This window comes from Leptinotarsa decemlineata, unplaced genomic scaffold (genome assembly GCF_025532065.1).
Source record: "Leptinotarsa decemlineata unplaced genomic scaffold, Ldec_3_MD MMD2_tig00026307_RagTag_RagTag, whole genome shotgun sequence".
Classification (NCBI taxonomy): domain Eukaryota; kingdom Metazoa; phylum Arthropoda; class Insecta; order Coleoptera; family Chrysomelidae; genus Leptinotarsa; species Leptinotarsa decemlineata.
In genome coordinates, this window is record NW_027412681.1 from 5,364,182 (window position 1) to 5,372,741 (window position 8,560).

The following is an 8,560-nucleotide window of genomic DNA, read 5'->3' on the forward strand; positions in this document are numbered from 1 at the left end:
GATATTTTTCTCGAGAGAATTTATCTGGTTGAAGCGGGGATGATTCTGCAACTATGTTAGGAATCACACGTTAAAAGGTAAGACCTCGTTAGTCTTTAGCTCGCACAAGTTTCTCAACTTCTGAGAGTTGTCGTTCGTATGGAGGCGACAGCTGATTAACGGATATACAGATTTTTTTTTAAACAGAGATTTGAAATTCCTGAAACAACTATAAAAGGAGTTGTTTCAGGGATTTCAATGGACAATGGAAGTCCGAGCTGGTGAAATTCAACGAATGAGAAGGTTGTTAACGCCTTCGTACAGACCTCCAGAAAACGTTTTTTCAGGAGTTGGAGCATCGCTGTTTTAAGTTTATTGAGCTAAAAGGAGAATATATTGAGAAATAAATCGCCACTTCTCCAAAATTTTCGTTTTTCATTGTAGGCTAAGTACTTATCCGACCGCTCTCGTGAGTCAAAAGTCAAGATTGTCCATAGTAAATACCAGGCTCTCTGACATTTTTCAAGTAGTTTCTCTTGTTGGACCGCCTCTATAAACAATTGTATCGAAAGGAAGATTCTTTGCAAAAGGTCTGTTCACCGAAATAATTGTTAATACTTATTTCCTCATCATTGCATAACCGTTTGAGTAGAAGTGAAGTATGAAATATTCCACTTCAATCAAAGATCACCTTCATAACGAATGCAAAGCAATAGTTACGTTATATAAATGAAATTCTTCAGAGCTGAACCAACTGCGACAACTATTAGAATCTTGATGAAGTTGATCTACACATTCCTATTGCTTATTGCGGGTAACTTCGGGACTAATTCCAAAATTGATTTCGCTATTGAACTTTTATGAATTTTGCGATCTACCTATATAAAACTCAATATAGAACTCAATTCTGAGTGAACTGATGGTTGTAAGTTCTTGGATAATCATAAACATTTTCAAATCTTATTCAACTATACTTTTTTCATTTGGTGAATTGTTGTCGTTTGGCCTAGATAAGTCTGCCGAGAAATGTTTAATTCAGAAACAATTTTGTGCGAGAAATGCGTGACTCTTTATCTGTCAAAGTTTAAAAAAGTGTTGATGATGAGCATAAGTATTTTCGACCTGTTACTTCAAGTGAGGTTTAATTTCTAATATCTTTCTTGCGTTTGGTACAAACTGAATAGAAAAATGTAATTTTCGTATAATTTAATGTCTATATGTTTGAAAGTAGTTGTTTCGAATGCGTTTTCTATGACAAAATGGCAGTATCAGACAACACCCCTACTATTATGTAACACCGAAGTGTTTTTCTTTCATTTTATATCTGGAAAAACTTCTGTGCATATTGAAAATGGTTTATTTTGAACTCAATCACATTCTTAATCTTCCGGAAGTTGCCCTCATTTTTTTTGTAAAAAGATGGAAAAGTTGAGAGACATAAACCTTTTTTCTAACTTCTCCCGGAAAATACCCCCTCGTCGATTCATTAATTATTAAATCATGAATCAACTCTTAGCACTTCTAGGGAGTAAAAAGACGCTTTATACTTCTGAAGATGCCGAGAAGTTGCCCACATTTTTTTGTATAAAGATGGAAAAGTAGAGAGCCATGAACCTTTTTTTCTAACCTCTCCCGAAAAACACCCCCTCTTCGATTAATTGATTATTAAATCATGAATCAACTCTTAGCACTTCTAAGGAGTAAAAAGACGCTTTATACTTCTGAAGATGCGGAGAAGTTGCCCACATTTTATTGTATAAAGATGGAAAAGTGTAGAGTCATAAACCTTTTTTTCTAACCTCTCCCGAAAAATACCCCCTCTTCGATTAATTGATTATTAAATCATGAATCAACTCTTAGCACTTCTAGGGAGTAAAAAGACGCTTTATACTTCTGAAGATGCCGAGAAGTTGCCCACATTTTTTTGTATAAAGATGGAAAAGTAGAGAGCCATGAACCTTTTTTTCTAACCTCTCCCGAAAAACACCCCCTCTTCGATTAATTGATTATTAAATCATGAATCAACTCTTACCACTTCTAGGGAGTAAAAATACGCTTTATACTTCTGAAGATGCCGAGAAGTTGCCCACATTTTTTTGTATAAAGATGGAAAAGTAGACAGTCAATAAACCTTTTTTTTTAACCTCTCCCGAAAAATACCCCCTCTTCGATTAATTGATTATTAAATCATGAATCAACTCTTAGCACTTCTAGGGAGTAAAAAGACGCTTTATACTTCTGAAGATGCCGAGAAGTTGCCCACATTTTTTTGTATAAAGATGGAAAAGTAGAGAGCCATGAACCTTTTTTTCTAACCTCTCCCGAAAAACACCCCCTCTTCGATCATTTGATTATTAAATCATGAATCAACTCTTAGCACTTCTAGGGAGTAAAAAGACGCTTTATACTTCTGAAGATGCGGAGAAGTTGCCCACATTTTATTGTATAAAGATGGAAAAGTGTAGAGTCATAAACCTTTTTTTCTAACCTCTCCCGAAAAATACCCCCTCTTCGATTAATTGATTATTAAATCATGAATCAACTCTTAGCACTTCTAGGGAGTAAAAAGACGCTTTATACTTCTGAAGATGCCGAAAAGTTGCCCACATTTTATTTTATAAAGATGGAAAAGTAGAGAGCCATGAACCTTTTTTTCTAACCTCTCCCGAAAAACACCCCTCTTCGATTAATTGATTATTAAATCATGAATCAACTCTTAGCACTTCTAAGGAGTAAAAAGACGCTTTATACTTCTGAAGATGCCGAGAAGTTGCCCACATTTTATTGTATAAAGATGGAAAAGTAGAGAGCCATGAACCTTTTTTTCTAACCTCTCCCGAAAAACACTCCTCTTCGATTAATTGATTATTAAATCATGAATCAACTCTTAGCACTTCTAAGGAGTAAAAAGACGCTTTATACTTCTGAAGATGCCGAGAAGTTGCCCACTTTTTTTTGTATAAAGATGGAAAAGTAGAGAGTCAAACACCTTTTTTCCTAACCTCTCCCGAAAAATACCTCCTCTTCTTAGCACTTCTAGGGAGTAAAAAGACGTTTCATACTTCTGAAGATGCCGAAAAATTGCGCAAATATTTTTGTATAAAGATGGAAAAGTAGAGAGCCATAAAATTTTCTTCTAATCTCTCTCGAAAAATACCCCCTCTTCGATTAATTGATTATTAAATCATGAATCAACGCTTAGCACTTCTAGGGAGTAAAAAGACGCTTTATACTTCTGAAGATGCCGAGAAGTTGCCCACATTTTTTTGTATAAAGATGGAAAAGTAGAGAGCCATGAACCTTTTTTTCTAACCTCTCCCGAAAAACACCCCCTCTTCGATTAATTGATTATTAAATCATGAATCAACTCTTAGCACTTCTAGGGAGTAAAAAGACGCTTTATACTTCTGAAGATGCGGAGAAGTTGCCCACATTTTATTGTATGAAGATGGAAAAGTGTAGAGTCATAAACCTTTTTTTCTAACCTCTCCCGAAAAATACCCCCTCTTCGATTAATTGATTATTAAATCATGAATCAACTCTTAGCACTTCTAGGGAGTAAAAAGACGCTTTATACTTCTGAAGATGCCGAAAAGTTGCCCACATTTTATTTTATAAAGATGGAAAAGTAGAGAGCCATGAACCTTTTTTTCTAACCTCTCCCGAAAAACACCCCTCTTCGATTAATTGATTATTAAATCATGAATCAACTCTTAGCACTTCTAAGGAGTAAAAAGACGCTTTATACTTCTGAAGATGCCGAGAAGTTGCCCACATTTTATTGTATAAAGATGGAAAAGTAGAGAGCCATGAACCTTTTTTTCTAACCTCTCCCGAAAAACACTCCTCTTCGATTAATTGATTATTAAATCATGAATCAACTCTTAGCACTTCTAAGGAGTAAAAAGACGCTTTATACTTCTGAAGATGCCGAGAAGTTGCCCACTTTTTTTGTATAAAGATGGAAAAGTAGAGAGTCAAACACCTTTTTTTCTAACCTCTCCCGAAAAATACCTCCTCCTCTTAGCACTTCTAGGGAGTAAAAAGACGTTTCATACTTCTGAAGATGCCGAAAAATTGCGCAAATATTTTTGTATAAAGATGGAAAAGTAGAGAGTCAAACACCTTTTTTTCTAACCTCTCCCGAAAAATACCTCCTCCTCTTAGCACTTCTAGGGAGTAAAAAGACGTTTCATACTTCTGAAGATGCCGAAAAATTGCGCAAATATTTTTGTATAAAGATGGAAAAGTAGAGAGCCATAAAATTTTCTTCTAATCTCTCTCGAAAAATACCCCTTCTTCGATTTTGTAATTATTAAATCATGAATCAACCTTCAGTACTTCTAGTGAGTAAAAAGACGCTTCATACTGCTGAAGATGCCAAGAATTAGTATTATCAAAGCGTTAAAAAAAATCATTCACAACACACGACAGCCAACAATATCTGAAAATGACGAACAAAATTAGAAGTATCGAGTATTCCATTTGAAATTTAGAACAGAAGTTGGGTCAAATTATTATTGGATTGTGAAAAAACATTATTGTTGTACGTACCCACAAAATTCTCTATTTTCTGAAAATACTTTTTTGAGAAAAACGAATACTGAAAGCAATATGTGCCATTTAGTAGACCGAATATTGGAAGGTGAATATTGTGAAAAGGAGAACGCAACTTTTTCTTGAAGATCTAATGAGTTGAGTACGAACCTCACGTCTGAGAAATAGTAAAAACTCACGTAAGCTTCAACCTAAATAACTTATGCCCTTATCTTTCATTTATCTTGATATATGTAGACAGTCACCATAATTGCTGTATCAAATGACTCAAAACCGTGTTATTTATAATCGCTGTGCAAGGCATTACTCATGTGTCTAGAAACAACAAAAATCGAATTGTATCTCAAGCTCCAATATCGCAAGTATGCGTTCATGTCGAATATATTCGATTTTAGTAGGTTACGTTGAGATTTCAATATACATTGACGGCTGAATGTGGAATCAGCACCTTATAGAACCGAATTCAATTTCGAGAACATGTAATGAAAAAATTAACGGATGTTCATTTCAGTAGCAAACTACAAGAAATTATCTCACTGAAATAACTACTTTTCCATACGGATAATGAAATATACACTCGTTCTCATTTCTCCATTTTGAAGATTTGGATTATTTTATGCCGGTCCAATTTTGATATGATTTGATTTGATATGATGCATATATTATAACAAAAAAATGTCTTGAAAACGTACTCGCTTGAAATAACTGATTGTTCGAACTTGAAGATTTATTGAATACTATTTGATGCCCGAGGCTTCGCACGCGTAGAATTTGATTTGTCACATTAAGTTTCGTTACAGAGCATTTTACAAATAGTTACCCACGGTAACGCAGGTAACAGCGGGGAACAACTGGAATTGTTTAAGTGGGTAATACCTATTGATTTACTGACAACCTTATATTAACGTACAGCCAAAGCTACTGAATCTAGAATCTCGAAATATGAAGGTAGGTTCTTCGTATAGCGTAAATAAGCATCCCCCCAGGGGGAAAAATAAGGGATCAAAACCTAAATTGAATCTCGTCACTTTTGAAGTTAGAAACCTGAAATTTTGGGTTAATAAAAAACTTTTGCATATATTATCTGTTCGAACAATTTACCAGAAGCAGGTATCACAGCAATTGACCTGTAATTTACTATAAGTGTTATTTTATCAGATTTATGTATGGGAATTACGATAGCACGCTTCCATCGTAATAGAAACTCATTTTGTCTCAGAGATAGCTTACATATACAGGGTGTAACATTGGTACGTTAAAAAATCGAAGTGACGTATTCCTGAGACAATTTTAGGAAAAAAGTATATGAGAACTTGTGTCCGAAAACGCTTCGTTTCGAAGATACGGGGTGTTGAAATTGAATTTTTTTGTTCGCTTTTTGAAAATAACTCTTGCAAAAAATAAGTTATTTGCACGAAATTCGGTACCCGGGTTTTTTTTGACGTGGGAAATCATAATTTCGTATAAATTTTTATGTAACATCTAGAGGGCGCTGTGTACGCTGTCATTATTTATTTTTGAAAGTAAACTTATGGTACTTTTCATGAAAAAACCTAATTTCCACACCTTTTCCAACTAAAAAAGGTACACCTACTCAACAACGCTAAAGGTGATCGTTTTCGAGATATTTACAATTTTCTATATCGATGCATATTACTTAGCTCCTAGAGTGCTAAGTGAAGTTGCTGAGAACATTACTAAAACTAAGTATGTGGTGGATCTCGTCAAAATAAACAACTTCTTCCAATAAAATGTTTAACGAAGAATGATTCGTTTTCGAAATACACATTGTTGAAATTTTTCAAAACGTGGTAGGTTTTTGTCATAAGTTTTTTGCAATTTCAGTTATTTTCATCAAACTTTATACGCAGTATACCCTTACAGACTTCTTCTAAACTGAGCATTATCGAATTGCATATTCAATCCAAATTAAAAAAAAATGTCAGGTTTAATTATTCAATTAGAAACTTCTACATTTCGGAGTTTGTAAAAAACCATTCGGAGAAGTACTATGCCTCTTATTAGGAAAATAAACAAATAAAAATTGAACGAAACATCTATTACAACAACTGTTCAAAGTGACGACCCCCAACAGTAATTCAAGCTTCTGCTCTCCTTATCAAAGGATTCCGCACCCGTTGAAAAATGCCCGGAGTGTTTCTTATCGTTTCGCAGCAAGCTATGATGTGATTCCTCGTTTTCAACGGAGCTAGCATGAACTAGTGATTTTAGGTGTCCTCAAAAGAAAAAATCGACGGAATTGAGATCCGGTAACCTCGGGGGCCAATGCTCAGTGCCTCTTCTTTCTATCCATCGTTGGGGATATGCTACGTCTAAAAAATGTCTTGCTATCACACTGAAATGAGCAGGCGCTCCATCATGCATAAACCAAGAGTGATTTAGGAGACCAATGGAAACATCTTCCATATGTTGGGGAAGCTCGTATTCTGAAAAATGTAGGGAAGCATCTCCATTCAAACGTAAGGGAAGAAAATAGGGCCCAATTAAATAAGCCTCAATTATGCCTACCCATACATGTGAGTTATCTTCCGCCCAAAGGTGGTTGCTATGGAAGTTCATGATAGCATTTCTTGAAAAATTAGCCTCATCTGTGAAGGGGATTTTCGATAAAATTTGCGGATGTTGTTCGACTTTTCTTTGAAGTTATTGAGCAAATTCGATACGTGGTTGGAAATCACGTAGCGTGAGTGCCTGGACACGCTGAATATGATAAGGATATAATTGCTGTTCCTTTAAAATTCTGTAAACTATCATGTGATTCAAATTTAAAGTTTGACTAATTTTTCTTGTACTTGTCTCTGGATGTTCACTCATTTCTTCGAGAACCGCCTCCTCCAATTCTACAGTTCTTGTTGCCCGTGGCCGTCCTACTGCAGAATTGGTAAATTATTAGTTAAACATGTGACACCGAACTTCTATTTTTATGAACAAACTTTCATATCATACTCGATTTAATTAACTTAATTTGCTATAAAGTAATATGCATCGATATAGAAAATTGTAAATATCTCGAAAACAATCACCTCCAGCATTGTTGAGGAAGTGTATCTTTTTTACTTGGAAAAGGTGTGGTAATTAGGTTTTTTCATGAAAAGTACCAAAAGGTTACTGTCAAAAAAGTTAGGGCAATTTGAAATGAATAATGACAGCGTACGGAGCGCCCTCTAGATGTTACATGAAAATTAATACGAAATTATGATTTCCCACGTCAAGAAAACCCCGGGTTCCGAATTTCGTGCAAATAACCTATTTTTTGCAAGATTTATTTTCAAAAAGCGAACAAAAAATTCAATTTCAACACCCCGTATCTTCGAAACGAAGCATTTTTGGACACAAGTTCATATAGACTTTTTTCTTAATATTTTATAAATCTCGTGGATATCTCATAAGTTTTTATTTTTAATGTGCATTTACTGCACTGGATCTGTGTCGTGACGTAGAAATTAATAAATTTCATCTGTCTACCAATGGTAGTATTCATTTCTCAACACTTTTTCAATAACGAAGCAGAATTTTCATTTGGAAAATTGTATTATTTGATCGAGCTTATGAGGAGTTATATCATGCAATAATCGACTCATCAACAAACTAATATTTCAAAGGATCAATCATTACCAATGAGCATAAGAATTCCGTCAGTGATAAAAATATCGGCTAGATATGGTAAGATTCTCCGAACTAATTTCATGGCAATTTTACCGAGCAGGACATTGATCTAGTTAATCGTGGCTTTGGATAGTTCGCAATTCCTATTTGCAGACGTAATAGGACTGAGCTATTAATGTATTGGTTAAGAGAATTAACGTGGGCATTTCAATCTTTGGCGGATGCGGTGAGTAACCGACCGGATGCTGGACGGCCTTCGAGATTTCTTCTGAGCCAAATAGGTGTAACGAGTTAAAAAAATTGTGTAAGCATGACCAATCATATAGGTACTTACAGTTCGGGTGTAATTGTTGAAATGAGCCTACATATTGCAGAACATCTGTTCTAGTTAAAAACT